Source organism: Mauremys mutica, unplaced genomic scaffold (genome assembly GCF_020497125.1).
Source record: "Mauremys mutica isolate MM-2020 ecotype Southern unplaced genomic scaffold, ASM2049712v1 000407F_np12_subseq_106673:140584_obj, whole genome shotgun sequence".
NCBI classification, from domain to species: Eukaryota; Metazoa; Chordata; order Testudines; family Geoemydidae; genus Mauremys; species Mauremys mutica.
The window spans coordinates 14,768-29,452 of NW_025422943.1; the positions used below are offsets into that span (position 1 = coordinate 14,768).

The 14,685-nt window shown below is 54.3% G+C and overlaps 2 non-coding genes across 2 annotated transcripts; both read right to left on the reverse strand.

Annotated features, from left to right (window-relative positions):
• Nucleotides 1-1,144: 1,144 nt before the first annotated feature.
• TRNAH-GUG lies at nucleotides 1,145-1,216 on the reverse strand. The gene has a single exon. It is a non-coding gene; the product is annotated as a tRNA-His (tRNA).
• Nucleotides 1,217-2,950: 1,734 nt separating this feature from the next.
• TRNAD-GUC lies at nucleotides 2,951-3,022 on the reverse strand. The gene has a single exon. It is a non-coding gene; the product is annotated as a tRNA-Asp (tRNA).
• Between the last annotated feature and the right edge of the window lie 11,663 nt (nucleotides 3,023-14,685).

Genomic DNA, 14,685 nt, shown 5'->3' on the forward strand with positions numbered 1-14,685 from the left:
GTTTAGCACGGGCTCTTGAGGCACTGGAGGAACCCCATGCAGACGCACTGACGGAGCTAAGCTTTACGGCCAAGGGCCCTACCTGTGCAGAAAGCCAACTTGCTTGTGAAAAAGACTCCTCTTTCGGCTCCCCTTCCAAACTTCCAAATGCCTCCCAATGGGAAAACACACACACTGAAACACCCAAACGGTCCTAACGCTGGGGCCAGGCGAAAAAGAAAAGCAAGGAAAAGATTTCTAAATGGCCACCCTGCCAGAGTCGTACAGTTCCGCAAGTGAAACCCATGGGAGGGACATTACACAGAAAAGGGGAATGGAAAGCTGCCAAAATTGAGATGCTGTGGAAAGCTACAGCCCCATCGCTACTCCTACTCTGCACACTTCTTGCAACAGCTGATGAACGGCCAGGTGCTTTTCGCATCCAAGCCCACACCAGGGGAAGACCTTGAGAAGTTTCCCGTGGCTTGCCTGGTTCAGCTGGTCAGAGTGCGGCACTCGTGGAGGCCAGATGGTGCAGAGGAGCCCCTGGGTGGCTGTGGGCCTGGGGAGGATGGCTTTTGATTTTTCGGCCTGACCGCTACGGGCAGCAAGGCCAAAAGTCAGATGGCCAACTCTCCCGTCCACCACGCTCATCAGGAGCCCTTAGTCGACAGGCTGGGAGAATGCGGGCATCGCCCCGTCATATGTTTATTCCCCACTTCAAACTTTAGCATCCACAAGAAGGGGACCTGCATGGGCCCCTCTCAACTTAAATCCTAGTTTAGATCTGGTAAAGCTGCCACCCTCTAGAAGTTCCAGTGTCTAGCACACGCCCTGTTCCCCCAAACCTTCCCTGGGGAACACAGAACCAAACTCCTTGACTCGTAACCCTAAGGGAAATAAACCATTCCCCCACCTTCTTCCCCCTCTCCTAGGTGTTGGGAAAGATACCTTGATTCAAACTCCTTGAATCAAACAAAGAGGGATTCACTTTTCCCCCTCCACTTCCCCTGAAAATCCAAACAAGGGAAGAAATCAATCAGGTTCTAAAAAGAAAAGGATTTTATTAAAAGAAAGAAAGAAAGAAAGTACACTATCTCTGTAACACCAGGATGGAAAAACCACGAGGCGTGCTGCAGGATAGCCCCTCCCCACCAAAAAGCAATGCCGTGACCCGGATTCGAACCGAGGTTGCTGCGGCCACAGCGCAGAGTACTAACCACTATACGATCACGGCCAGGCGCTGGGGGTACAGGAAGCAGCACGCTGGAAAATGCTCAGCTCTGTGCTCTCGGGGCGGCCACCTACCTCGCCGGCGGCCACAGGTCTTTCTCAAGTCTCCCCATTACAGTCACAGGTCAAATGCTGAGCAAAGGAAAAAAGACAGGAAGCCAATCCCATGCCTGTCCCTTTTTCTGTCTTCCTCCACCCCTGGACCAGGTCCCTCCCCGTTTGTCTGGGCCATTGTCCTCATGGCCCAGGCCAGCCTATTTCCCTTTGCCGCTCTGAAACGTGCCACACGTGCAGGCCCCGAAGCTGGGCCTGGGGGCGGAAGGCCAGGGAGAGGCTTTGGCTAGGGCCAGCGTGTCCTTGCGAGGTAATTGTCTCTCTGGAGGTGAAAGTCATCAGTTCGGGGTGCGAAGGGAAGTGGCCGTAGAAGGAGAATGGAAGGCATGGGGTGGGCAGGCCAGGGATTTCTTTGTTCCCCCCTTGAAAAGGGGTCACCCTCCCTGCCAGCGAATCAAACCCCGGTCTCCCGCGTGACAGGCGGGGATACTCACCACTATACTAACGAGGAAAGGGGCACGGTGAGTGGCCCCAGCTCCCACAGACCAGCTATGGCCAGCGTACACCTACACCGTCGCATGGGCCCCAGCAGGCAACAGCACCCGTGGCCCTCTTCTGCTTCCCAAAGGCTTTGGCCGCAGCAACAGCCCTGGGAAAAGCCCTGGCCCTCCTCACCTGCCCTTGCCCAGCAGGACGCCTTTTCAGGCCTACACAGCTCCTCACACAACTCCCGCCTGGGACCTTGCCCTCCCCTACCAGCTCAGCAGCACCTTTTTTCCTCTCAAAACCTCCTCTTGCCATCCTCCCCCTTCCACACTTCAGACTCACCTCATCACAAACTCACCCACGGCCCCTTTGGCTTCTCAAGCGCCTCTGGAGGGACGCAGCTTCCCTGGCACGCAGATCCTTCCCTTCAACGCGCACTGGACGGACATTCCAAACACAGCCCTTTCCAGGAGGGAATGCGCTGCTTTTGGACCCTGGCGCCCAGCAAGAAGTCCTGGGACTCTTTTTCTGACGGATGGACCCCACCGACTTGCCTTTACCAAGCAGAAACTAAGGACCGGCTGATGGCTCTCTTTGCAAACGGACGTCATCAGACTGAGCCACGAGGCATGCTGCAGGATAGCCCCTCCCCACCAAAAAGCAATGCCGTGACCCGGATTTGAACTGAGGTTGCTGCAGCCACAGCGCAGAGTACTAACTACTGTACGATCACGGCCAGGCGCTGGGGGCGCAGGCAGCAGCCCAGTGCAAAATGCTCAGCTCTGCGCTCTCGGGGCGGCCACCTACCTCGCCGGCGGCCACAGGTCTTTCTCAAGTCTCTCCATTACAGTCACAGGTCAAATGCTGAGCAAAGGAAAAAAGACAGGAAGCCAATCCCATGCCTGTCCCTTTTTCTGTCTTCCTCCACCCCTGGACCAAGTCCCTCCCCGTTTGTCTGGGCCATTGTCCTCATGGCCCTGGCCAGCCTATTTCCCTTTGCCGCTCTGAAACGTGCCCCCACGTGCAGGCCCCGGGGGAGGCTTTGGCAAGGGCGAGCGTGTGCTTGCGAGGTAATTGTCTCTCTGGAGGTGAAAGTCATCAGTGCGGGGTGCGAAGGGAAGTGGCCGTAGAAGGAGAATGCAAGGCATGTGGTGGGCAGGCCAGGGATTTCTTTGTCCCCCCTTCAAAAGGGATCACCCTCCCCATCGGGGAATCGAACCCCGGTCTCCCGCGTGACAGGCGGGGATACTCACCACTATACTAATGAAGAAAGGGGCACAGTGAGTGGATCCAGCTCCCACAGACCAGCCTTGGTCAGCGTACACCTACACCATCGCATGGGCCCCAGCAGGCAACAACACCCGTGGCCCTCTTCTGCTTCCCAAAGGCTTTGGCCGCAGCAACAGCCCTGGGAAAATCCCTGGCCCTCCTCACCTGCCCTTGCCCAGCACGACGCCTTTCCGGGCCTACACAGCTCCTCACACAACACCCGCCTGGGACCTTGCCCTCCCCTACCAGCTCAGCAGCACCTTTTTTCCTCTCAAAACCTCCTCTTGCCACCCTCCCCCTTCCACACTTCAGACTCACCTCATCACAAACTCACCCACGGCCCCTTTGGCTTCCCAAGCGCCTCTGGAGGGACGCAGCTTCCCAGGCACGCAGATCCGGCTGATGGCTCCCAAGTGTGCAAGTCCGTCCCCGCAGAACTGCCCCATAGGGTGACCTTGAAGAAACTGTGGAAAACGGGACAGGGGTGGGGGGGTAATAGGCTCCTATATAAGAAAAAGTCCTCCCAGACCTGCCTGTCCCTTTAAACATGGGACATCTGGTCACCCTGGAGCAGCCCCACACTCCTGCTCCCCGGTTGGTGCGTTTGTAACCCGGGGGCTGAAGCCGACGCGTGAAAGGGAAGTGAGCGAGCTCGGAGCTCTCCGGCGCCACCTGTTGGGAGCAGAGGGAAATGACTGAGCGGCGTCCTGGCTAATTTAAATATCACCTGGTTCTCTGCTGGGTGGCTCCACGGCAGAGCTCGGGTGTGGCCTGAGTGTGGCAGCACCTTATTTGCATATTAAAAGCGGCAGTTTGGGGCCATTGGGGTAAAATATGAGTAAGTTTTGGGGTTGGGCCCCACATGTTTAGTGCAGGCTGTGGGGAGCCGGGCTGAGCAGAGCCTGCCCCGACGGGGAGTGTGATGTCACCCTGAGCTGGGAGCGTGTGGCCAGACATGGGGAAGTGGGGAGGGAGAAGCTTGGTTGTGAGAAGCAGAAAGTGTTTCCCTCTTGCCTTTTTTGGTGCCTGGGTGGGGGTCTCGTTACCTAATGAAGAGCAGTGGTGGGGGAGGGGAATTGAGACTCTGCTTTGGGGGTTGCTGGGGGGCGTGACTCGAGCCACCCGGTGCTGGCTGCTGCTGTGGGGAGTAGGACAGTTGGGGGCGGGGCTGTCTGGGTACTTGAGATCAGGGGTGGTTCCTGGTTGGCTGGTGCCTTGGCCTGCCTAGAGTTTTCTGACAGCTAATCACCCATTGGCCCTCGCGCGGGGCAGGTCTCTGAAAGCTGGTCTCCCATTGGGTCCTCCCCAACTGACGTTTCTGACAGGCTCATCTCCCATTGGTGACGTTGTCTGACAGCGATGCGGGGCGGAGCCGCCAGGGCCTTGTGCGCTCCGAGCTCAGCGCCGCCCGCGAGAAGCGGCGCGAGGCCGCGCGGGGCCGGGTCGCGCTGCCGGGCGGAGGAACCGAGACTGCAGCAGCGGCGCCGCCTCCCGCCTGGCGAGAAGCCGCAGCACCGGGGGGGTCACAGGGTGTGAGGCGCTTCCGCGCGCGGCTGTTTCCTGCCGGTCGCGGGGTGAGGGGTCCTGCCCGGGGCGGCCGCGGGGTCCCGATGGCAGCTGGGGGCTCTGGCGTCCGCCCGCGGCGGCTGGGAGCTACGGGGCCACCTGCACTGGCCGGGGGCTGCGGCTTCTCCTCACACCCCCCCCCCCAGTGACTGGGAGCTCCGGGCTCTGCCTGCGGTGTCTGAGCGCTGGGGGCTCCTCTCCTGCCTGGGGCGGCCGGGAGCTCCCGGGGCTTCGGCGCTGCAGGGTCTGTGAGCAATGACGTGGGGCTGCAGGGTCCTCCCGCCATCAAGGCCTGTTGGGAAATCCTGGGTCCATCCGCAGCGGCTGGGAGCTCTGGGGTCCACTCCTAGGAGCTGCAGGGTCCATAGGCAGTGGGGTGGGGCTGTGGGGGCTCCCCGGCCACCCATGGCTGCTGGGAGCTCCAGGGTCTGCCTGTGGGAGCTGTGGGGAGATGAGGGGATTGGGGTGGAGGAGGAGGCTGCAGTGTGGGGCTGAGGGATTCGCAGTGCAGGAGGGGGCTGTGGGTTGAGACAGGGGGTTGGGGTCCAGGATGTGGTGATGGCTCTGGGGTGAGGACAGGGATGAGGGGTTCCAGGTGTGGGGGGAAGCTCTGGGCTGGGGCAGGAGGTTGAAGTGCAGAGGGGTGAGGGCTCTGGGGTGCAAGAGGGGGCTCTGGGTTTCGGGGGGTTCAGGGCTGGGGCAAGGGGTTGGGGTGCAGACTTACCTCAGGTGGCTCCTGGTCAGCGGCGCAGCAGGGGGGACCTACTGGCCACTTCCAGGGCACAGTGCGGTGCCCTAGGACACGTAGGGACCAGCCTGCCTGAGCCCCGCAGCACCGCTGACCGGACTTTATAACCCAGTCACCCCACTGGGAGCTCCAGGGTCCCCCTGTCCCATGTGGTGGCTGGGAGCTCTGGGATCCACTCACAGCAGCTGGGAGCTGTGGGGTCCATCCGTGGTGGCATGGGCCTGTGGGAGCCCCTTCCGACACTGGTGGCTGATAGCTGTGAGGCCCCCACCGGCCAACAGCTCCAGTCTTGCTGCCCCAGGGCTGAGGTGGAAAATGTCACTGAGATCTCTGAAAGTCACAGTTTCTGTGACGCCATTTATATAATCTTAGCCTTAATAGTTGTTGACTGTCTCTCTCAATCTAGAGGTCTGTTCTAGGGCACATGGGACAGGGAAGACAGAAGCTCACCCCCCAGCACAGGTTTGGGCAGAAATGGCTCTTGGGCTATTTGCTGTGCATGCAGAGGACTTGTCCAGGCTGGTGGAGCAGCCCAGCCAGATGAGGAGCTGGAAGAAGGAGACCGGAGCAGCCTGGACATCCCACTTTTTCTCCACAGCCACTGCCTATCAGCAGGATTCCTCCTTCTCCTCAGTGAGACCAAATCTAAGCACCTAGACAGCTGGTCTGTCCGCTGCACCCCAATCCCTCATGCCTGAGCCTCCCTGCCAAAGTCCTGTACCTGGCTCCAGAGAATTGTCTCACATCTCGCTGGGAACTCGACTTCTTGTGCCCAGAGAGTCTCGGCCCCACTCAGTAGAGGACCTGAGAAACACAGTGTCTGCCTTTTCCAAATAAGTACTTGGAAAGCTTTTGTTCCTGTGACCACATGGCCTAATGGATAAGTTGTCTGACTTTGGATCAGGCAATTGAGGGTTCAAGTCTCTTCATGGTTGTGTTGGTGTAGTTTTACCTTTGTGCTGAAAGTCCTGCTCCCTTCAGGGCTGGAACCTCTTCTTGGCCGCTCAGGCCAATGCTCTGGCTTCAGCTAGAGCCCCGGGAAGGAGTTGGGGGTTGGGTGTCACAAAGGCTGGGGCATGAGCCCCAGGTGCTTCCAGTCTCACCTTTGCCCTTCCTGACTTGCCAAAGAAAATGGGCAGCTGCCCGGGCTAGAGTGTGGAGCAGTTTCCCTCTTCCAAGTGTGCGCCTGTCCCTGTGCTGGAGGGTACTTGCTAAATAGCACCTTGGGAGCCTGGGTGTTTCTCTGCTTCTCGCCAGCTGGGGAAAAGCCTCTTGGGGTAAAATCTCCTGCCCCACTGCCAAAGTGAGCACCGTGAGTGGGAACGGTCAGAGGCCCCACCAGGGGGGCTTGGCCCTGCTTTCCTACCATCTTCTGATGTTGGCCACAAAGCAGCAGCAGCTGGCTGTGGGTGGTTTTCAGTGGGTGTTCGGCATGCCAGGGAGCAGGGAGCAGCCTGGCTGGGTGTCTCTGTGGCTGTCTGCTGGCCACGCATAGGCATGGTTCTCCCCTCCTCTTGCCCTGCCCTTGGTTGCTCTGTGGCTTTTAAGCCGTCCCTTGGAGCTGTCAGCACCAGCCGCCTCTGTCCTAGGTGCCCAGAGGAGGAGAGGTGCTGGGCTCCAGCCTGGGACTCTTCCTCCCTCCTGCCTTTTCCTGACTATGAAACCTGACCCTGACACCCCTTTCTTCAAGCGCCATGTGGGCAAGAGAAAAAGTGTGGTAGAAAGCAGAAGGGCCAAACGTGTGGGCATCAAAAATCCCGAACACCCAGTCAAACCATAGCCACTTCTAGACCCCATTCCAACCAAAGACCTGGCTCCAGGGGGTATGAGGGGTCACTCAGCACAAGGTAAACAACTCATTTTCATACAGCTGGAGATAGGAAAGCACTTGGATCTCCAGGGATTTACCACAAGGTCCCACTGAGATTTGAACTCAGATTTCAGCATGCCAACCATTACACCATGGGACCAGCTCGTGCTAGTTTCTCTGAACATTGGTGACCCTATCATAGAATACCAGGGTTGAAAGAAACCTCAGGAGGTATCTAGTCCAACCCCCTGCTCAAAGCAGGGCCAATCCACAGACAGATTGTTATCCTAGATCCCTACATGGCCCTCTCAAGGACTGAGCTCACACACCTGGGTTTAGCAGGCCAATACTCAAACCACTGAGCTCTCCCTCCCTCACAGGCCCAGCTTGTGTAAGGGACTGTTGGCCCTTTACTAAAACTGAGTGGGGTTTTTTGGTTGGCTAGTTCCCAGTCCCAATAGAAGGGGGAAGGGCCAATGGGAAATCAGGCCCCTGAGACTGACAGGCCCCTGGGGCAATGGTCACCAACTGGTAGGGAACAAGTGAGAATTTGTTAATGAGTAAAATTCCTGGTGAAAATTGGCAAAGCTGTGGAGAGTTTGAAATGTTCCAGTGAATTTACACATGAAGATACAAACAGAGAGACAAACAGAGAGAAAGAGACCATCACAGACTGCACAGGCCCACACAGACATAAACAAAAACCAAACCCACACAGCACACAGAGCCATAGACACACAAGGGAAAGCCACACAAAACATAGAACAAATCCACACCAAAAAATACAGCAAAAGCCCACAACAGGAAAGCACAAAAACCACATACCAGAATACATAGCAAAAAACCAATCTGCATGCAAAAGTCATACACCCACACACAAAACTATATGGCATCCACAAAAATCACACAGGACCCACATGCACATCAACATGACAGACAACAAAAAAACCCCAACATACAGAAAGCCAGGCAGGGTTTGAGTCTCACAGCGAAGAGGGTGAGCCCACAGGTGGTTTGGGGAGCAAAGACTGAGGGGGAGTCGGGGGCAGTGCTCTGGGCTCTGCTCGACCCCTCCTGACACAGGCGGCTGGTGGAGAGCAGAGCCTGGGAGATCTGTGGAATCTGCCCTGCTCTCTGTAAAGCAAGGGGACCTCGGTGTCTTCTGAGCTGCAACTGTATTTTCTGCAGGGCAAAATGATTGGCAGAAGCCATTTGCTTAAAGGAAACTAGTGCTGTAGGTGAGGTTTGAACTCACAACCTCAGCATGACTCCTCTCAGCACTGCTCTGTAAGTACTGGACACTAACTCATTGCACCCCTGGACCCTGCTTTCAGGAGCTTGTCTCCATGTTTCATGGATGGATTAGCGGAGGGGGGGGGTTACATTAGCTAAAACAAATCCATATTAAAGGCTGCAGGATGGCAGCAGCAGAGGTGGGGAGCCTCCTTCCATGTGCTAGAGCTGGTTCCCCCTTCCGTTGCTGAGGGGAAGGTTGGTGCTTTGAGCCCACCCGGTGCTGGAATGTCTCATGGGTGAGATTAACGGGACTCTTGGGAAGGGAAGGGAGGGGAAGTCTTTTCGATCCCTGCCTAGCTCCATTGGCCTCCTGTGGCCCTTTCAGCTCTCTGCTCCCCTGTTGGGGAGATGCAGAGACAAGGCCCCATCTGGGTGAGTCACCGAGAGGCTGTGTCCCATAGCGTGTGTGGGGGAGAGGGGGAGGGATGGGATGGGGCTCAAGGGGAGAAGGTTGTGTGTGACAGTGTGTGGGGGAGGGGGAGGGGGAGGGTGTGTTCCTTAGGATAGAAATAATGGAAAACACAGGGGAGGTGACAGTGAAGCCCCGTCTCTGAGTGTTATGACCCTGTGTGGTGCTGCCGTTCACCTTCCCCTCCTATGGGCTCAGCTTTCATTGAATCCAGCATTTTTTCACCTGTCCTCACCACAGAGGTGTCCCACCTGCCTCAGCTACCGAGTGTCCCTTTGAGAGACGCCGAGGACTGGAACTGATTTCAGCTGCTGGACAGCTCTGCTAGGTCTTTATTCATTTGCACAGGAAAATCCTGAGTGTTTAAATTCATTTCAAGCCCCCTGCCCCCCTTCAGCGAACTCCTGAACATACTGGAGATGGGTCTGGAAATCGATTTTCATTTGAAAAAGTTTTTTAAGGGAATCATTTGGATTAGAACTAGGAACCCATCACGCTGCAGGGAAACATTCACCCACTGACCTACACACAACAGAGAGTATCATCTATAGCCCAGAGCAGGACCAGTTTTTAACCTGGGGGTTAGTAAACTTTATCTCTATACAAACACCACAGCTTACAAACTCCCCACCCCCGCTCTGTGTCACCAGAGCACAACAGCAACTCTCCCTGGAGCACACACGGCTCCCCAGCTCCCTGCCCGTCAGTCTCTCCAGCATTGCTCCAATCCCTTAAAGCAGGGTCTCAACCTCAATTTACCTTAGGGCCAGGGCCAGTCCTCCAGTCCTCCCAGTGGGCCAATAATGTCACTCATACCGCCCAGACCCCGCCCCCCAAAACTCCACCCCTCACCTGCCTCAGGCTCTGGGAGGGGGTTTGGGCAGGGGGAGGAGGTCTAGGGTGCAGGCCCTGGGCTGGGGCTGGGGATTGGGGTGCAGGAGGGGTGCAGGCTCTGGGGGGAGTTTGGGTGCAGAAGGGGTGAGAGGCTGGTCTCTGGGAGGGAGTTTGGGTGGGGGAGGGGTTCTGGGGTGCAGGCTCTGGGATGGAGTTTGCAGCGCCGTAACAAGGATGAGGCGAGTGAGGCACTTGCCTCGGGTACAGAAAGTGGAGGGGCGCAGCTCTACCATGATCAGCGGCGCTTCGGTGGCAATTTGTCAGTGGGTCCTTCTCTCCGAGAGGGACTCAGGGACCCGCTGCCGAATTGCCACCGAAGGATGAATGAAGCGGCGGCGGCAATTCGGCAGTGGGTCCTTCCCTCCGACAGGGACTTAAGGACCCGCAGCCAAAGAGTCTGGACTGGCCCTTGCCTCGGGCACAAAAATTCCTTGTACCGCTCTGGGAGTTTGGGTGCTGGGTGCAGGCTCTGGGCTGGGGCAACAGGAGGAGGGGTGGGGGTGCAGGCTCCGGGAGGGAGTTTGCGGGGAGGAGGGGGTATGTGGGGAGGGGATGGTGGTGCAGGCTCTGGGAGGGGGGTCAGTGACAATTCAGTGAGAACAGATTCATCATGTAAGGGGCCAGCTGTACATCAAGTAGTTGTAGCCAAGTGGTTAAAGTGATGGATTATGCATTCAGTGGGGTCACCCTGCGCAGGTTCAAATCCTGCCAACTATGCAGGCCTTGCACTGTTGTTATTATTACTCTAGTCTTAATGCCTGAGCATCCAGAGTGCAAACTTGAGCCAGATCTACTTTCACTCTGTCTACACTTAAAAGGCTGCTGTGGCACTGCTATAGCACTTTGGAGTAGACAGTGACTGGAGGTGTTTTCCCATCCCAGTAATAGCTGCATTGACAGAACAATTCTTCCTTTTATTTAGCACTATCTAACCAGGGCTTAGGTCACCTTAACTATATGGGTTGAGGGGTGGGGGTTTCACACCCTGAGAGACGTCGCTCTGCCAGTTCAGTGCCCAGCGTACACCAGCCCTTAGATCCCTCTTGGTATTTCAATGCAGGCACTGACCTGTGAGAGGAAAACATCAGCTCACAAACACAGAGACTAAATTCCCCAAATTTAATCTCGCTGCACTTTCCAGAAAATCACAAATTTCAATTCATTCTTGCTAGGCCAGAGAAAAAATAAGGGATCATTCAGTCCTTTGTAGAGAGCTTCAGTTTGTAGCAAAGTCCATCCAGAGGTATGAAGCAGGAGTGAAGACAAGATGGAGGAGAGGCATCAGCCTTGTATAGTCTCTTGCCATGTGGTCTTTGTCCCAAGGACACTCTATCAAGCACGTGGCATAGAAAAAACTTAAAGTTCTGTCCATAGGCAGGTCCCTGCATACCTTGCTGAGTCACAAGGCATATCTGCCTTCTCTCAATGGGTCGATTTTATAGCCGATGGTCTTTAATGAGCCATCAAGCAGGCTAGACAGAACTGACACCAACTTGTCTGGGGTGTTCCCCAGAAGCAGAGCACAAGTTTGAAATACAGGCAGCATAGAGCCAATATTCATAACGTCAACTACAAAAATGATACACATCTAGAGATAGCATCATTATAATCAGCCAATCAGAACCTCTCCATAGACCCCGTACACGACAACCTTTCTACCATATTGGCTGCAAATATAGAACAGTGGTTGCAACAGTGATCTATAGAGTTACAGATTATGTCAATAACGTCACAGGAGGTGACACAGCATCAGTGAGACTGATGCTGGAATACTGCCTCCAGTTCTGGTGTCCTCATTTGAAAAAGATGTTGTGAAATTGGAGCTGGGGCAGCAAAGAGCCACCAAATGTTCTGAGGGCTGGAGAAAAATGCCTTCTAGTGAGCTATTGAACGAGCTCAACCTGTTTAGCTTATCAAAAGAAGATTGAAAGGTGACTTCATTGAAGCGTTGAAGTGCCTTAATGGAGAGAAAATAGTGGGTATTAAAGGGCTCTTTAATCCAGCAGAGAAAGGCATAACAAGACCCAATGGCTGGAAGGTGAAAAGAGACAAATTCATATTACAAAAAAAGCACAAATATTCAACAGCGAGGATGATTCACCACAGGAACAAGCTACCAAGGAAAGTGGTGGATTCGCCATCTCCTGATGTCATTTAATGAGGACTAGATGCCTTTCTGGAATATGTTTGCCCCAAAAGTAGCTCTTGTGTCATACAGGAGGCCTGTGATATGCAGGGGGTCAGATTAGATGCTCTAATGGTCTCTTCTGGCCATAAAGTCGAATAATTTCTGAAAAACTGAGTGTAGCATTGGGAGCAGCGTCTGATATTTTACTGTCTAGCCAGGGAAACCTCAGAGACCCCTGTGGCTTTGCTTCAGCAAGTCTCCTTCTCGAGATCTCTCTTTGAGGACTAAGAGAGTATTTGGTTTCACGGACGTGAGCACCAGGAGGAACCTCTTTTGAGTTTTCTCCTTCCCTTTTACTGATTTTACTAGAAAACAGACGTCCCTGTTTAGAAGGTAAGAGCCTCCTCGAGGGAAGGGGTGTCATGGGGGCACCACAGTTCTGATGCCGGTGCCCCCCCAAGGTAAGGAAGTTCCCACCACCCTGCTCTGTGTTCGCAGGGCTGGAGAGAGCAGCATCCACGGCAGTGATTTGCTCTTGGCTGCCAGAGCAGAGCAGCAGGCTCAGCTGTCAGAACTTCCCAGAGCGATGAAAGGGGAGGGGCCCATGGCTCTGTAGCAGGAATGCAGGGCAGGCGAATTCACGGCGGGCATTGTGGGATACTGGAGGAGGCCAGTTATGGTGATATAATGAACAGCAGTGTCTACTCTGTCACTTTAAGTTTGCTGCAAAAAGCTCTAGACCTCTCATTGAAGTCATTTTATTTTGTCAGCAAAACAGGGCAGTTTTGTCACCAGACGTGGCATTGCAGTGTGTACACCAGCCACAAGCTTCCGAGTGAGGTAGCGTTGTGTATTTTTCACACACCTGAGCAATATAATTCTGCTGAAACAACTTTGTAGTGCAGACCTGGCCAAAGATTGACTCACACACAGCTTGCAAGGAAAACTTCACCTGCTCCTCTGCTTTGCAGAATCCAAACACAAGCAAAGCTTGTCAGGCCCTGGTGGCGATGGCAGGGAGTCAGGTGTGGGCAGACAGTGTGTTATAGCTATCCACAGGCACCATGGCTTAGCTGGCTAAAACTTCTGTTTTGTAAACAGGAGATCCTAGGTTCAACTCCCAGTGGTGCCTTGTTGACTGGTTGTTGGGGCAGCTGGGATTGGCTACTGTCAGAAGACAAGGTTCAGAGCTAGATGGGCCTTTGGTCTGGCCCAGTGTGGGTTTTCTTATGGTTTAAATAACACTCACAGGCACTGATAACAGAGTTACTGAATGTTTGGGAGTTAGGAGCGGGTAGGTCAGTGGTCCAGTCCCCACACAGATGACACCCTCCCTCTGGGACAGGGGCAGGTCTGAGCTCTCACCCAAATGCTCATTGTGGCTGCTAGAATCTGTGAGCAGCTTGTTTAGTTTACAGCAAAGGTTGAGTCCTGCTTTGTGCACCGTGTGTGAGAATGAAAATCCTAAACTGCCCTTTGAAATAACGAAAGCAGCAGGACGTGTTATTGTCCCTGCCCCAAAGCAGACAGACCAATGGAGAAATGCCGTCGAGTCCAAGGTAATACTCCCCTGCCATTTTACCTTTTTTGCTGGCTAAATTCCTTCTTATCTACCCGGCCCAGGCTGTCCTCTGCCTCAGCTGCTGCTCCTGGCCTGCTCTAGAGTCAAACACGCAGGGCCCCCAGGGGAACAGAGGCTGGGACAGGGCAGCAGCCTGGGCTGGGCTGGGAAGATGCTGGGAGTTCTCGTTCCCTGAGAACTGGCCCGGCTCCCTTCTCAACAGCGAACAAACCAATTCCATGTCCCCTCTCCAGAAAAACCAGCCTGGAGCCAAGGGCAGCAGGGGACGATTCCCTGCAGTTCCCACCGAGGCAGGAGAGAACCCAGGGTGTTTCTAGCAGAGCTTATGGAACTGACGTGGGGAAACCAGCCTTTAACAACAGGCAGTTCCAGTTTAAGCTAAGTGTTTTAAACAATTTCTACAACATTAAATAACCCTTCAATCGTAGTGTCACCATCCATAACATTGCTTCAGCCTTATAGGTTCCTAAGTGCACAACTAAACATCTCTTCAAATCCAAGGGAGTGGAGATCAGTCAGTGTTCAGAGTCATCCCATATAAAAGAACCATGTTGTGGTACATACCGGCCCCATCATGTGGCCATCGCCTTTCCCTCCTCTGTGTTAAAAGTTTTAGTATTTTGCACAGAAACTTTCTTCCCTCAGGAGAGTCCTGGGAACCAGGGCTGCCAGCCAGACAAACACCTTTAAGAGGCAGCGTAATCTGTCAAAAAATGATCTCCCTCCTTCAGTTCAGTGACACCCTGAAATGTTACTTATCAGGGCAGAGCCAGAGGATTGAAAGCAGCTACATGAAACCCCTGTGTAGCTAACAGGAATGAACACAAACACTCCCTTGTATCTGAAGAGATGTTTAGTTTTACCCTTGGTAAACTACAAGACTAAAGGGCAAGGCAGTGGTGCCAGATATAAAGAGTGAAACACGAGACAATCATCATAGTTATGCTCATAGTGACTGCAAATTATTTCTAAATTCTTCTTATTATCATCAGTGTATTATTTTCTCTGGAGTCTAGACATTGACTATATCTTGACCAAGAAATTTAGATCTTGATAAAATAATCGACTATCCCTGGTTAAGGCAATGGACTTGATACCCACTGGGGTGTCCCTACACAGGTTCAAGTACTAACAACAGTGGCTGCCTTTTAGCCATAGATTTTAATCAGGGCAATAAATTGATACGAACTCCTGTAAAATCATTTTCCAGCCCGACTCCTTCACCCACATT